Below are 16,020 nucleotides of genomic sequence, written 5' to 3'. Positions count from 1 at the left end.
ATGAGAGGCACCCAAGTTCACTAAAAGCACTATAATGTATTGCCATAATGTATAAATAAAAGATGTAAATGAAAAGGACACCTTAAGCCAAGGAAATATGTGCCTATTAGTAGCTTTACCATTAGTAGCACATAATTTCACTCAATAATACCTAACCTGGGACCTATTGTTGGTCAAGACACTAATTTTGAGAAAGGCTGCTCTACATCAGCACAATCAACTCTTCAACCTTTCTCAAACTAAATTACATAAAAGGAGACATCATTGTAAGGATGTCAGTGTGGTTCTAAACACACACACGTGAACATACTCCAAATAAAACCATCACCTGTGGTCAGCATACAGAAAATGCTTCTGTGAGGGTCAATGTGGTGGATAAACAACTACAAGTATATATCCAGTGTATGCCCGTGCGGACAATTATTTCTTCTGTGTCATTTGTCTCTTTAAAGGGAAGAACACTGATTTCGCTTGGAAAAAGGACTTAAAGAATCAATCATTTCTGGCAACCAGCTTAGTTACCTTCTTCTGTGTTTGAGCAGTGACATTTTTTTAATCTTCTCGTGTAGCCCTGTTTGAATTGAGACACACTTTACTATGACATATAGGTCCATGACAATTCCCTCAGAGTTGGTGTATATCAAGTTTTACATACTGTACATCTTCTATACTATTGCACTGAAGTTGGTCTGTCTCATCTTCACACACAAAGACACAACTTACTGTAGTAGTGAACTGAAACGTCTCTCCTCCCTTTAACTTACTTAAACCACACATGTGCTTTAAAACACGGCATCAACATTTAGACCCCATGCTCCAATTTTCCCTCCCGCCAACTCACTCAGTCATTTACCACCACATTTATGTAACGACAACCTGAAATCACAGTTAGGTTATTACAATGACATCAATGAGCACTTGCAAGCACGGGGCTCACTAACTCATTTGCTCGGAGCTTCAGACATACGCACACGCACGAACACACACACAGCCGCCAAAATACGTACCCAGTGGCAGTCTTCATCTGTGCCAGTACTCCATCTCAACTGCTCTCACGCCTGCCTCTCACACACATATACACTAAGGACCATGAAGACCAGCTTTGAGTCAATATATTTCGGTCTCTCTCTCTCTTTCTCTGTTCATGCCTTGCTCTCCTCTTCTCCGTCCCTCCCTCTTCCCCGTCCCCTTATTTGTGACGTATCCACTTAAAATCCTCATCAGTCGAGTGTAGACTGTGCATGTCATACACTGTACACTCACTTCCTCAGTGGTGAGAAGGTTGAAGGGAACCCAGGAAAATAGCATGTGTGTGTGTGGTGCTGGATGTGTGCAAGCGTGAAATGAGAGAGAGAGAGAGAAAGACAGAGAGAGAGAGAGTGTGTGTGTGTGAGAGAGAGAGGGAGACAGATGGACCAACAGGCAGAGCGAGACACTGAGGTAGATGAGGAGGTACACACACACACACACACACACACACACCAACAGCCCAAACAAATATGCAGTGAGACAAATACATGTTGTGGATGGCGAGGGACACACACACAGCACACAAAACAGACAATATTGTTGCGGGATGGAAGAAGATCTTACCCGCTGAAGGAACGGAAATTAAAATCAACATGTTGACTGACTTGTGCAAAACATATGTGCTTGCGTATGTGTGTGTGCGTGTGTGAGGAACAGGAAGCATCAGCCTACGTAATGAAGTCAACCTATCCATCAGTAACAATGCATTGTAAGAGAAAAGGAAGCTTGAAGCGCAATAAAATATGAATTAAACACAGAAAAACATGTCAAGACTTTTGAAACACATACCTGACACCTAAAGAGGAAAAAAAGCTGTCTAAAAATATGGAAATTATCCCTTTTTCCTTTTGTTCGAGGTGTCAAGGTGATCAAAGCACCGGACCCCCCAACCGAAAATGTCTCAGTAGCAGTTCCTTCATTTTGATGTTTCCTCCCCAGAGTGTGAAGACAATTCCAACCACCATAAGGCACAGCTGCATGTTGAGCTGTAAACAGACACGGACCATGTGACACACCAAAACTATAGAAGAAGAAAGAATGCATTTGCATCAGATCTGTTGTCTTCCGCTTGTACGGCTTGTCTGAACTGACAACAAAATGGAATTTCTTCTGCAAGTCATATTGGAGCATAAGAGAAAAATATCAGGTGGATGGCTAATGGGAGTCATGCCAGTCAGAATATTCAGACATTATGCTGGCTTTTTGACAGCAGTACACAACCAGCCACTTCTGGTCATGTGATGGCGACGGCATCGTTCTCAGATAGTAGTGTTTTGCTTGTCCACACGGCCACAACAAGGTGGAGTTGTCTGATTTTCCTGTTTTAAAAAAATACAATTTCGGGGCACCCAAAATGCCGTTACCGTGTGGATGAATGGCTGAATCGATAAAATACTTTACTGTTTTGACCTGAAAATGTTGCTGTGTGAACAGACCCTAAATTTGCCATAAGTGTGAATGGAAATGTCAATGGTTCAGTCTAGGCCAGGGCATACCACACTCAACCTGGATCTGCCGGGTTTAGGTCCAGCTTCCCTGTAATGGATTATTCCGAAGTCCTACATTATGTAAACTCAGCAAGGTGGGAAAAAGGGGGACATTTTGGTCACCGTACATAAGAGGTTCAACAATAAAATACTGTGCAGTTCTAAATCCGTACTAACTTCTACCATAGAAGACATTCTCTACAGTTGACATTGTTACTCTGAATAGGCAGCATTTTCATAGTAAATCTCACTCGATTATGCAGGTGTATCTAATGTTGCAGCCAGTGCTTTTAAGTACAGCAATTTTTTTTATTTACTTTAGTTCCAGACTGTTGATAATTCACTAATGTACTATAAGAAGGGACCATATTTTATAAGAAACATTGAATTTACTTATCCCAAAGAGAAGAGAAGCGTTCTGATGTTAACCTTGCAAGACTTCTTTGATATTACGGAGGTTTGAAAAAAAATATAGATAACACAATCCTCTTAGGGTCTTTACCCTCTGCCGCTTTGTGAAAATGAAAAGGTGAGCACTTCCTCTGCTCACTGTAGAGGCAGAGTGCACGCAGCTGACCTGCTGACCACTAAAACTCTCAGATGTTTTTCACGTTTTGGGAAACTGTGCTCTCTACCAGTGGACTTGTCTGCATCTCATAGACACACGACTGGTTGATTAGTCCATCGAAGGCCACCTCTACAGTCAAACCTCGGTTTTCGAACATCCCACTTTTCATATGATTCGATTCTGATGAACATTTTTGCCCCAAATTTTGCCTGGGTTCTCATACTGCCTCGGTTATCGTACAATATCGCGTGTAACACACTATTGTATTTCACCATTTGGTAAGTTGAATCTTCTGGTATTAATAAAGATGTGAGTGGACAATACTCCCAGCATTGCTTGTTAATTCAGCAATCGAGGATCACACATCCAACACCAAATCTTGCGATACTCAGTTTACACAATACCACGGTATCCTGTAAGGCTCATTCATTTGGCAAACTCAAATGAGAATGTTACGCAAACTAGTCTGTTTGCCACATCAACAATAAGCTACATCGTGGAAGAGAAAAAAAATCGAGGAAGCTAATGTTGTGAATTCAAGATTCAAGAGATTCAAGATTCAAGAGAGTTTTATTGTCATGTGCATGGTAAAACAGCAGTTATACCATGCAATGAAAATCTTATTCTGTTCATTCTCCCAAGGAAAAGAAAGAAAAACACAAGAAAGAATAAGAACATAAGAAACATAAACACATATACATAAATACCAAGAAATTAAGCAACAACAACAGAAGAGACATTAATGCAAGTAAATAATACAAATAAATAAATAAATAAATAAATAAAGTGCTATGAGTGTGTGTTGCGTGTGGCGTGTCTGAGTGCTTCATTGAGAAGCCTGATGGCCTGTGGGTAAAAGCTGTTTGCCAGCCTTGTGGTCCTGGACTTCAAACTCCTGTAGCGTCTGCCTGATGGTAGGAGTGTGAATAATGAGTGTTGTGGATGTGTGCTGTCCTTGATGAGGTTGTGTGTTCTGCGTAGGACTCTAGATGTATAAATGTCTTGCAGTGAGGGGAGGGCTGCCCCAACAATGTTCTGTGAGGTCTTGATCACCCGCTGGAGTGCCTTCCTATCACGTGTTGTACAGTTACCGTACCAAACAGTGATGGAGGCGGTAAGGACATTTTCGATGGTGCATCTGTAGAAGCAACTCAGGATTGTGGTGGACATGCCAAATTTCCTCAGTCTTCTCAGGAAGTACAGTCTCCTTTGGGACTTCTTCAGAATTTGTTGGGTGTTGTGAGACCAGGTGAGGTCCTCGCTGATGTGTGTGCCAAGGAACTTGAAGGTTTTCACCCTCTCCACCTCAGTCTCATCAATAAACAGGGGTTTATGCGGCTCCTTTTCCCTTGTTCTTGGGTCGATGATCATCTCTTTAGTCTTATCTGTATTGAGAAGGAGATTGTTATCACGACACCAAGCTATGAGGTCCGCCACCTCTCTTCTGTATGATGTTTCAACACCACCAGTGATCAGTCCGATGACTGTAGTGTCATCCGCAAATTTAATGATGCTGGTGTTGTTCTGGGAGGCCACGCAATCGTAGGTGAAGAGCGTGTAGAGGAGTGGACTCAGCACACACCCCTGTGGGGTCCCAGTGCTCACAATTCTTGAGCTGGATGTGCGGTTGTGGACTCTGACTGACTGGGGCCTGCCTGTGAGAAAGTTAAACACCCAGTTACAGAGGGAGGGAGACAGGCCAAGTGTGAGGAGCTTATTTGTGAGTTTGTGGGGGCTGACTGTATTAAAAGCAGAGCTATAGTCTATAAATAGCATTCTGACGTATGTGTCCTGGCCCTGTAGGTGAGAAAGGGCTGTGTGGATGGCAGTGTTGACTGCATCATCCGTGGACCGGTTCTGGCGATATGCAAACTGTAGAGGGTCCACGGTTGCCGCCGGGATGCTCTTTTTGAGGTGGGTCATGACTAATCTTTCAAAGCACTTCATAACAATAGGAGTGAGTGCTATAGGGCGATAGTCATTCAAGCAGGTCACGTTGCTCTTCTTGGGTACGGGCACTATAGTGGTGGACTTAAAGCAGGTCGGTACAGATGCTTGTGCAAGCGACAGGTTAAATATGTCAGCAAGCACATCAGCTAGCTCTGATGAGCAAACCCGAAGTGCACGTCCTGAGATGTTGTCTGGGCCTGCTGCTTTTCGTGGGTTTGTTTTGTTTAGAACCCTGCGCACATCAGCTGATGTCACCATGAGAGGTGCGTCCTGTGTGCTCCCCAGGTTCAGCCACCCTCTCTGCTCATCAGAAGTTTGGGTGTCAAAGCGGGCATAGAACTCGTTCAGCTCATCTGGAAGTGTGGTTTGGCTGGACGTGGCTACGCTACTCTGCTGTCGATAGTCTGTGATGTGCTGGAGCCCCGCCCACATGCGCCGAGGGTCTGAGGTGGAATAGTAGCCCTCCAGCTTCTGTCTGTACTGTCTTTTGGCCTCCCGTATGGACCTCCTCAGGTCATATCTGGCCTTTTTGTAGTCATCAGCGGTGCCCATGACAAATGCAGTCGAACGAGCACGTAGCTTAGCCCTTACATCACAGTTCATCCACTGTTTTTGGTTAGGGTATTTTCTGTAATACTTGGTGGTGGTAACAGTCTCTATACATGTGCTAATGTAGCCAGTAACAGCAGAAGCATATTCGTCCAAATCAACAGTACAATCTTCCCTCCCCGCTGCAGTTTTAAACAAATCCCAGTTTGTGCAGCCAAAGCAGTCCTGAAGTACTTGATCAGTTTCTTCATTCCACACTTTAACTGCTGTACTTACAGGGGGAGCTTTTTTGAGAAGTTGTCTGTACGTTGGATAAAGGAATATAGAGATGTGGTCAGCCTTTCCAAAGTGGGGTCTTGGAACAGCCTTCAAAGCACCTTTCATGTTGCTGTAGACTTGGTCCAGGATGTTATTTTCCCTTGTGGGAAAGCTCACATACTGGTAATATTTGGGGAGGACAGTCCTGAGGTTACAGTGGTTGAAATCGCCAGATATAATGAATACAGCGTCTGGGTGTTTGGTCTCGTGTTTATCGATGATGTCATGCAGGAGGCCTAGTGCATTAGCAGTGTTAGCTCGTGGTGGGATGTAAACAGCAGTTAAATACACAGCGCTAAACTCACGAGGTAAATAAAAAGGTCTGCATTTCACCATCAGCAGCTCAATGTCCTGCGAGCAGTGCTTTTCTATCGTCTGTACGTCTGTGCACCACCGTTTGTTTACGTAAACACAGACGCCGCCACCTCTGTGTTTACCAGACGCTAAAGTCCGATCTCCCCGGTAAGCAGCAAATGATTCCAACTGGATCGCCGAGTCCGGTATATCCTCCGTCAGCCAGGTTTCTGTGAAGGTGAGGACACAGCATTCCCTGATCTCACGTTGAGCTGTAATCCTTGCTCGTAGTTCGTCCATCTTGTTTTCAAGAGAGCGGACGTTGGCTAGCAGCAAGCTTGGTAGCGGTGGCCTAGTCGCTCTAGCTTTTAGCCTAGCATGCAGGCCGGCTCGCTTGCCTCGTTTACTGCGTTCTCCCGGCGCAGAAGAAAGGCAAAGTCTGAGAGGCTAAATGAAAGTTCATGGTGAACCCTGCCGATGTTCAAAAGTGTCTCCCTGTTGTAATGTACTGCGTGAGTGGGGTAAAGGCGTTAACAAAATAAAGATAATAAATTATCAGGGACAGAGAGATATGTGACATTCAACATAAACAATAAACAAAATGTTTTAAAACAAATGCACTCGCTCCATCCATCCATTTTCTATGCCGCTTATCCTACTAGGTATGTTGGAGCCTATCCTAACTGACTTTGGGCGGGGTACACCCTGGACTGGTCCCCAGTCAATTGCAGGGCACATAAGACAAACAACCATTCACACCCACATTCATACCTATGGACAATTTAAAGACGCCAATTAACATAACATGCATGTTTTTGGAATGTGGGAGGAAGCCCAAGTACCCGGAGAAAACCCACGCACGCACGGGGAGAACAAACTGCAAACTCCATACAGAGATGCCCAGCAGAGATTCGAACCACGATCTTCCAGATCTCCTGACTGTGTGACCAACATGCTAACCACTCGGCATGCAGCTCAATACCCATTTATATTGGAAATCCCATAAACAAGTGAATTTCGGGAATCGTGAATTTCTATCGAGTGGTTAGCATTAGCAATTTCCATGGTGAGAAATGTCAATGAATTAAACATTATGACATTATGTACATCATTATGTACATCATGTACATAATGCATAATAAGTATAACATACTTTAAGGCTCAATAAGAGACACACCTGCCACATTGCATGTCCCAAAGGCAGTAGCTCCATGCTGCTGACTACCCCAATTCCCGGAAGACAAACGGAACAAAAATGCATACTTGCAAATGAGACTCGTATAATATAAGCAATAGTGTTGCAAATTTTGCAAGGTGATGAAGCTGAAAAGTAACCAATTTTAAGTCGATAAAATTGCACATCCCTGTGAATCATTTGCACTGTATTCTCTGTTTTGACAGTAACACAGATTGAGCAGTCATGTTTAAATGTCACAAATTGAGTTAAGAAACTTACCTTGGAAATGATTTTACATTGTTGCAGATGTTATCTCAGCTCATTTTAATCATTATTTTGATAATCAGGGAATTGTGTGGAGCAGCAACTCATGCAGTGGTTTGTAAAGCTAAATAAATGCGGTAAATTTGTTGAAGGTTCCCAATAATATATATTTCAATTCGGGGGGGGAGCATTTCTGTCCTTCATGGGTGACATGAAAGAAAGTAATTGACAACCACTACACTAAATGTTCTGGATGCAGGTTTTTTTTAAATAGCCAGACAGGTCAATAACTGAATAATGTATGCAAAACTCACAAAGCAAACTTTCCTGTGACCACATATCAGCGCAAACTGCAAAGGAGGAGGTTATGTTCTGGCCAACAAAACTCCTAAACTGAGTTCTCGACAGTTTTCTTGTTTTAAAGTGTATTGCTGTGGGGTTGGCTGCAGTTGACGTACATGTTTCATTTTTCCTGAGAATATGTTTGTCAATGATGTTAAAATATTGATGACGCCTGTCATATGCCTAATTATGCGCTTAGGAGAGAACACCAGAGCACCAGGATTGACGTAGACCTGTATGGTTCAGCATGGTCAGCCTGGTCTTGAGGAAGAAATCCAATCAATCACAACCGAAGAATGAAGGCTAGGCAATCACCCTGAGGTATATCTCTATCAGTGATAAACATTAGCTTGCCTGTCAGATGCACCTTTTAAACAGTTGCCAGGAAAGAAACAGCTGTCCTTAGAATCAGAGGAAATGAGCAGATGTATCGGGACAAATGCCCATAAAATATGGATATGGTGAGGACGGATAAACTAAATTCCTGGAGAACGGCTCACATGATTATAGCCTTTACATTCTTCATGAGTACCATCAAAATAATAAACATCTGGAATGAAGTAGAGGGAGATTGGTGGGCAGGAAGGAGAGGGTACAATCAATTTGTGGAAGAGCATTCATGGCGTCCCTCTGCATGGCAAGATAAACTCCTCCCATTACCAAGGCACAATGCAGTGCAGGTTTTTCATTAAGACTACGACCGCAGCCTCCCCTGCCTCTTTGCAAACCATTAACTCAGAGATTAAGTAACCCCCATTTGCAGGCGGTGGGGCTGTCATGCAACCGGAATTTTTATCATTTGGCTTTGCACAGCGTGGGAATTTGTATACATTTTATGATATGGACAAAAATTATGCCAATGTTCTACACTTGTGCTTGAAACACATTCCTCTGCATCTTCTACAAACTGAAAGCGTCTTGTTGAAGTAACAGGGAGAAAACTTCCATTCTCTACATGTTTAGATTTGTGAACCTATTAGATCAAAACTGTGAAAACTCTGATTATGTTTATTTTATGCATGTGCTTTTCCGGTGGGTGTCATTTTTGTGCCGACTGAGACTGCCAATATAATTGATGTCATACTAGCTGGCGTGCTGGGCAGTAAAATTGTCTACAAATAGAGCTACAGTTATGCTCGCTTTCAAACAAAAACACATTTTTAGTTTTATCTTGTGTTTGTGTTTTTAGTGGGCTCTAACACACATAGGTTAAAGGTCACTGCAACACCACAAAAGGTCAATTAACTTCTGGACAGCGTAATACTGTAGAATGGAGCCTGTGATAACAAACAACACTGTAGAGGAGCAGACAATTCTAAGCTTGATCAGTTCTAAGTTCATAAATACACAGGACTTGATGGAAAATGTCCTGTGTGCCAATACTTGGTAATTCCATGAGCCGTGGATGTTGAGAGTGGCGTGGGAACTTGATCTCAGCCATGGGAACGATGTAAATTTTGGGACATATCATCAGTAGTGTACCTTTGAATCTGTGGGTGTTTCGGCCTTTCAACACTAGACACCCTCATCAAAGGCGGCCAACTACAGGGTGATCAAGCCTGAGCCTGTCTCCCATGCCCAATCATGAGTAAAGTAGTGCCTGGAAAGTGGCAGGAGATTAGCTAGGCAGTAAGGTCCCAACCTGGAATGAATACAAAAAAAAACTGCCCCACCCACCGGGTCATTGCTCAGCCTCCCCCCTTCACCCCACGCTTCACCCTAGGGTAAGGGCAGGAAGGAAGGGGGTTGATTTAAAACTTCTTTAGGGTCGTCAGGTGGGTACATTCCTTCATTGGTGTTTCGATGATAGGCCCATGACACCTCCAGAGAGCTCATCGGCAACACCTGGAGTTCCAGGTGTGTGCCCCCCTTTGCTTTGAGCCCAGCAAGTCTCCTTGTGCTTGATCCATCGCCACTGGCTGTTTCTTTCGGCCGCTTCAAAGACTGATCTTATTGTCTGTCGCAGAGTCTGTCCATGAATGCCAAGGTCTTTCATAAGCCTGATGGTAGAAGAAGCCACAAAACCTCTGCCTCCTACTTCAGCTGGATAGGACCTTGGCCTGCTATCCTTGTTGTTGTGCATCTGCTGCTAGATCTGTGTAGCGCAGTTTCTTTCGTAAGCGTCTTCGGTGGAATTCTCCCATGGGACCATGAGCTCTATGATGTAGACCACCTTTAGTGAAGGGGACCATAGCACCAAGTCTGGCCTGAGGGTGGTGGTTGCAATCTCTGGGGGACAGATTAGTTGCTTGCCAATATCAACTAGCATCTTCCAATCCCGGGCCATGGCTAGCTGTCCCGCTTCTGGTTTGGTAGGGGGGGCGGTTAGGCTGTTTCTGTCCCTCTCGAACGAATGTTGGCACAGAGATGGAATTGGCATCTCTAAAAGGCAAGTAGTTGATGGTGTTCCTCTTGCTCTCAAGGGCTGCTGCTAGACTCTTGAGGACCTGATTGTGCCTCGAGGTGTAGAGGCCTTGTGTGAGGCTGGTCCTACAACTGGTCAAGATGTGTTTGAGATTTGCTGAATTTGAGCAGAGGGCGCAGGCTGGGTCATCGCCATACCGCTGGTGAAGGTTTTTTGGGGATGGGAGCACATCATATAGAGCTCTTATGATGAAGCTGATGTTTTTTGCTTCCATTTCCAAGAACTGCCTCCAGGTGAGCTTTCTCTTCTCCACGCCTTCCCACCTCATCCATTGTACCTGCTTGGCAAGAGAGACAGCCTTTGCGCATCTTTCAGCCTCCTCCTGATGGCACACTTCTTCTACCACCATTTTCCGCGTTTGTGAGACTGAAGCTTTGTGCCAAGTTGGTTTATTCACTGCAACGCGAAATCCTCCTCTTCCCAGCTGGACATGTCCCACAATGTCGTTGTGCTTCAGGGCTGACGTAGCATGCTGTACTGCGTCAGATGGTGTCCATTTCTTTCCTGTTGACAGAGGTGGTGCAGCATTTTTGACGGTCTGATCTCTGGTGTCCTTCAATGTCATCTGTAGTCTCACTTTAGAGCACTTGTATACTTCAGTGAGGCACGTGATAGGTAGGTTCAAGGACTCCTTTGCCGTAGATGCTGATGTTCGTCAGACAGCATGGGACCCCAAGCCACTTCTTCACATACGAAGTTATGTTTCGCTCCATCTTTTCCACCGTTGTTATTGGGACCTCGTAGATCGTGAGTGGCCACATTACCCTAGGAGAAGTCCAAATTGTAGGCACCAGAGTTTGAGCTTCCCTGGCAGCACTGTCTTGCTGATGGTGTCTAGACTGGTGGCGATGTCCTGCCTTAATACCTGCACCTGGTCTTTGTCCTTGAGACTTGCATTGTACCATCTGCCCAGGCTTTTGACACGTTACTCTGACAACATCGGAATTGGGTCATCACCAATGCAGAAGCTCACTTTCTTAAGTTCTCCCTTGACTATTGAGATGCTTCGTGACTTATTCGGATTGATTTGAAGTATTATTGTGGCTAATAAATTTGGGACGTTGCGACCAGACAAGTGGTCAGTTTTAGGAAAGTTTTGGCATACTCGTCGTCTATTTTGTGCTGTATGTTATTTTTAAAAATGAAACCATTTCGGATAGAGGACATGCTGTGTTACAAAATGGTAACCCTTTGGAGTCTATTTTGCTCTGCTCTCACTGTTTGTTCTGATCCAGTCTTAACAATGCCTGTGCAAAATCCACAGAGTTGATAATATAGGCCGGTGCCGTTATTTATATCACTGGTAAAACTGATATTGTGTTCAGTTTGCAGGATCAGCGAGGGGGACTATACTCATAGAATTTCTTCAAAGTTGGCAGGGGTGTCTTTATTCCTGCTTGAATGAGACTGTTTCGAGCAACTCATACAGTGGTTTGTACAGATAAATAAATAAATATGATCAGGTGAAAACATTTCTGTCCCCTCGGTGGGCATGACAGAAAATGATTGGGAAAATGATTGGGAAAACACTGCCCTAGAGACATTTAGAGGACGGAGTCAGACCAATTATTTAACAGATAAATGTGTAACACGGCAATGTGTGATACATATTTTGCTTCCTCTTCTGGAAAAGGTGTCTACAGCCAGACTGGGAAAAAATTGCAAAAGAAAGTACATGGCTTGATAATATCTTGTGCAGTGCTTGGAGCGTGCCATGTGTAAATATTTTTCCACAAAAGGACGTGTGACACTGTGGTTGGTGGCTTGAATGTCAGCTGCCGATACACAACATTTATTTTGTACCATACGCTATAGAAAAAAAATAACTGTACCTTTAAGGGTTTAAAAGGAATGGATGACACTTGGGAACGTTACTGAACCTGTTTGGCCCGAGAAAGGTACAAACATTCTCCTTGGTATCCATTTATTAGTCCATTTATGATCAACATAGTGTACATCAGTATGCTCTCACTTGTATCATGTTATATTTGTGACCGTTTAAAGCACCTAGTAAACGTGTCATTTTACACAAAAGGGAAAGCAAGTTCTAAAGGTCAGCACTGGGATCCAACAGAAGGGAAAGCATCGACATTAATAACAGCGGATTAAGTGAATTTAGTGAATTGAGTAAGTAAAAAAACAAAAACTCAGAATGACATGGGTGAGTGCATTTTTAACAGGTGGCTAGTCATTGATGCACTGCAGCGTGGCAGTTGGTGTCACAGGTGCTGCTTGCGCTACACATCACTCAGCTTTAGGGAGCATCATTGGCCGAGTTGGCAGAGGAGGGCCGCTCTGTCAAGGTGCATTACTCTTTTCACCATGTGTCACTTCCCCCAAATTTAGCCCAGCATGCCTCCTGGACTTGCATGAAGAAAAAAAAAAGTCTCTCCTCTCTCTCACTGCCGTCTTCCCGTCATTGCTCTCATCTACTAGCAAGCGCACCACCTTCCACTCTCAACCTTCCCCTCATTTTATCAGTCTTTCTTACGCTCTCTGTTACGTTCTGAGGCTGCCGTGACACAGACAGATCCCATTAACCCTACCTGTGATTCGTCCTTAAGGCTGACAAGAAGGGACAACACGCAAAATGATTTTTTTTCCTTCATCCAAATTCAAACTCAATGTCACTGAACAAGTTTTCCTTTTCCTAACGTTTTGTGACAGGCTGGGCCAACAAGGCAAAAGGAAAAAAAAACGACTGTCAAATAAAATGACGGACTGACAGAGTGATATTCTCTAAGGTTACATATGGAATTTCATTCTTGTTCTATTTGTTCTTTTGGGGAGGGGCGTCTTCTCGGAAATGACCTCTCTGCCATTGAGGTGCTGGTTTGTCTCAGTTATGTGCTGCAGTTCAAGAGTCATTGGCTTTTGCTGTGTACAGAGCAGGGTTGGAGCAAGAGGGTAAGCCATGTTTCTACTCGTAACAAGCTTTTGATTGAGTTACTTGACGCTGCAGAGAATCAGTACTTTTAAATGCATATGCAGTGATTGCAATGTGCCAGTTTCATGCTGAACTGACTGATTTCTGCTAGTAACTTGGAGCTTTAGTAACCACTGGTGACCGGCTGTTTGTAAATTTGGCACTCAGCCCGATGTAATGGGCTTAAATGGAACGGCTTGGTGATAAAGGGTTCAGACAACTCCAAACCTCTACACTACTACATCATCTGACAAAAAAAACATGACAAAAACACAAGACAAAAACATAAAACTTTAAAATACATCTACTCACCAAAGATGTTAATTTCTCCTCCTCAGTCAGCCATTGCGGGCAGAATTTGTCTTGTTAAACAGTTTTGCTCTGATCAACCAATCAGTGGACTGAAAAATGCTGATGTTATTGTAGGCTAGCTACCTGGCCCTGACAGGCAAATCTGACACCCCTTTCCCATATATTTGTTCATATACTGTATCACACATAGAACGATGAGAAACACTGCCTGTCTCCTTTCTTTGTGTTGGAAAAGAATTAATTAAGCACTGCGCTGTTTATGTGATGATGAGTTGAAGCGCAGTGGTAACTTAGTGTTAGTCATAGGCTTTCAGACATCAACCGATCAGAGGACGGAAAAATGCTGACGTTACAGTACACCTGCTAGCTGGCCCTGTGAGGCGAATCTGAAATCTGATTGGTTAAAGCACATGTGTCAAACTCCTGCCATGGAGGGCCGAGACACTGCATGTTTTCTCTGCAACCAGTTTCTTAACCCCTGGGTTAAAGAAACAGCCCCATTGCTAACAGTGTTTAAGTGACATTGGCCCGCTCTCCTGATTCTGAAGGCCCTGGTTAGATTAGATTGACATGGAAACACACAGAAGCTGACATCTGATTAGGCAAAAAAAAATAATCACATTTTCAACACGTACACTACTGAAAGCAGTACAGCCAAGAGACATGCTATGAAATGATGGTAATGTTGGCTGCTGGAATAAATTAATACACTTTCATGAAACAAATACTAGAATTTAAGTTGGAAATGCAGGTCAATGCTTCTGTGTTTAGGCCAGCAAAGAAGGCTGCGCACCACTGTAAAATATGTAACCATGCTAGGCTTTGTTCCCCTGCTGAAGACAACCTCAGAACCAACGCTGAAGCCAGTGTTCCAGTTAAGCACCCACAGTAGTTTGCCCTCCCAGGTCTATCATTCCTTCAAGACTTGTTTTACACAAACAAGTATAATATTACAATTGCATCCATCTCCAATTCTAATGTGTTTAGCAAACCTAAACACATTTTATATAAAAGGGATAGTAATAAAACACTTACACAGTGATTTGGGTTTGGGTCTATTCAGTGATTAATTGCGTACACTTCTTTTCTGACATATTTTACCCCATTTCCCTTTTAGTTGGCCCTGCAATGAGAAATATTTTCTATCTTTAACTCAGTTTGCCCCATCAGCATATTCCCAGTGTGGCCCAGAGGCAAGTCTGTGGAGAGCTGGAAAGATGGAGAGGGAAGGGCAGAGATGAGCCAACTGCTCCAGTTCAGGAGAGGAAAGGTGACTGCAGAGTGAAAAACTGAGATCAAATGGGGGACTGCACACAAAAATGAAAAGTGCCCAAGAATGAGATGGAGCGATATGAGCGGACGGGAAATGGAGATAAAGAGCCAGAGACATGAATTAACAATGCCGGAGAAATTGACAAGAGTGAGGATTGTAGCAGAATGTCGGAACAATTTGTACAGCGAGAAATGAAATCTATAAACCAGCCTTTAGATCCCAAAGTCTTTTCATAATATGCACTGAAATAGGCCCCGCAATCAAATAATAACAAGAGTTTAAAATGAGCATCAAAGCAGGGAATGCGGGGATGCATTGAGTCAGCAGGGATTGCATGGAAGTGTGCAGTCAACGCCCCATGGCACCATGTCATGCTGTGCTTAATGAGGTAACAGGGAAAGCAATTAGTTCCTGATATGGCATTATTAGTCACCAATAAGTGAACACATCATTAACTCAAAAATCCTCCAAAAAGCCTTTTTTCTGATGCGCTGTCTTCCCACACAATACATATGTGCTTGAAATTATATGATTACTCCGTTTGAGGTAAACATTACAATCACACAAAATGTAAAAAAAAACTATATGTGGAAAAAAGATAATCAAAATGTCCTTACTGTGAAGTACCACGGAGCTTAAAACGGCCTCCAATCAATCTTAGAAAAATACTTCAATTGATTTTCTCACCAAGTCAACAAATCATAAGTCAACACTCCAATGGGAGCTGACTGGTGCATGAAATGTGACAGCATTATTGCACTACCTTTTTCTTCCATACCTTTCCAAAAAGTGCTAAATAAGACATTTGGTTGGATGCACTAAGCAGATTTTGGCATGGTGGGGGTCTGATTGTGCGAAGGAGTCGCTTCCTCCAAAGTTATCCACTGCAGGACTCACCTCACTGGGTAAAGCACAGAGATTAAGCAGGAAGGACAGTAAATTGAGACAAACAGATTAAAATAAGGATAAAGCTGAGCCCACGCCTCATTTTGACTGGACTATCCAGTCTTTTTTATCATTACAACAAAGATTAGAGTTGTTGTGGCAAAGTAGAGATTTGGACCACAATGTTAAGAAGGAGTACTCACTGGACTTTTATTCCTTAT

The 16,020-nt window shown here is 43.4% G+C and overlaps 1 protein-coding gene across 5 annotated transcripts in view; it reads right to left on the bottom strand.

Annotated features, from left to right (window-relative positions):
• The window catches only part of doc2d (double C2-like domains, delta), a 45,650-nt gene extending 43,676 nt beyond the window's left edge, over window positions 1-1,974 (bottom strand). For 2 of the 5 annotated variants that reach the window (XR_008570794.1, XM_054780482.1), the window contains exon 1: window positions 1,008-1,337. The gene's annotated coding sequence lies outside the window, so the exon portion shown is untranslated. Of the gene's footprint in view, window positions 1-1,007; window positions 1,350-1,818 lie in introns of those variants that run through there. The other 3 variants (XM_054780483.1, XM_054780485.1, XM_054780481.1) reach the window with 3 other exon arrangements.
• Between the last annotated feature and the right edge of the window lie 14,046 nt (window positions 1,975-16,020).

The sequence above is a fragment of the Dunckerocampus dactyliophorus genome, chromosome 6 (assembly GCF_027744805.1).
Source record: "Dunckerocampus dactyliophorus isolate RoL2022-P2 chromosome 6, RoL_Ddac_1.1, whole genome shotgun sequence".
Lineage (NCBI taxonomy): Eukaryota > Metazoa > Chordata > Actinopteri > Syngnathiformes > Syngnathidae > Dunckerocampus > Dunckerocampus dactyliophorus.
The sequence above is the reverse complement of the archived record's forward strand: the minus strand, read 5'-3'. Positions and strand labels throughout refer to the sequence as shown.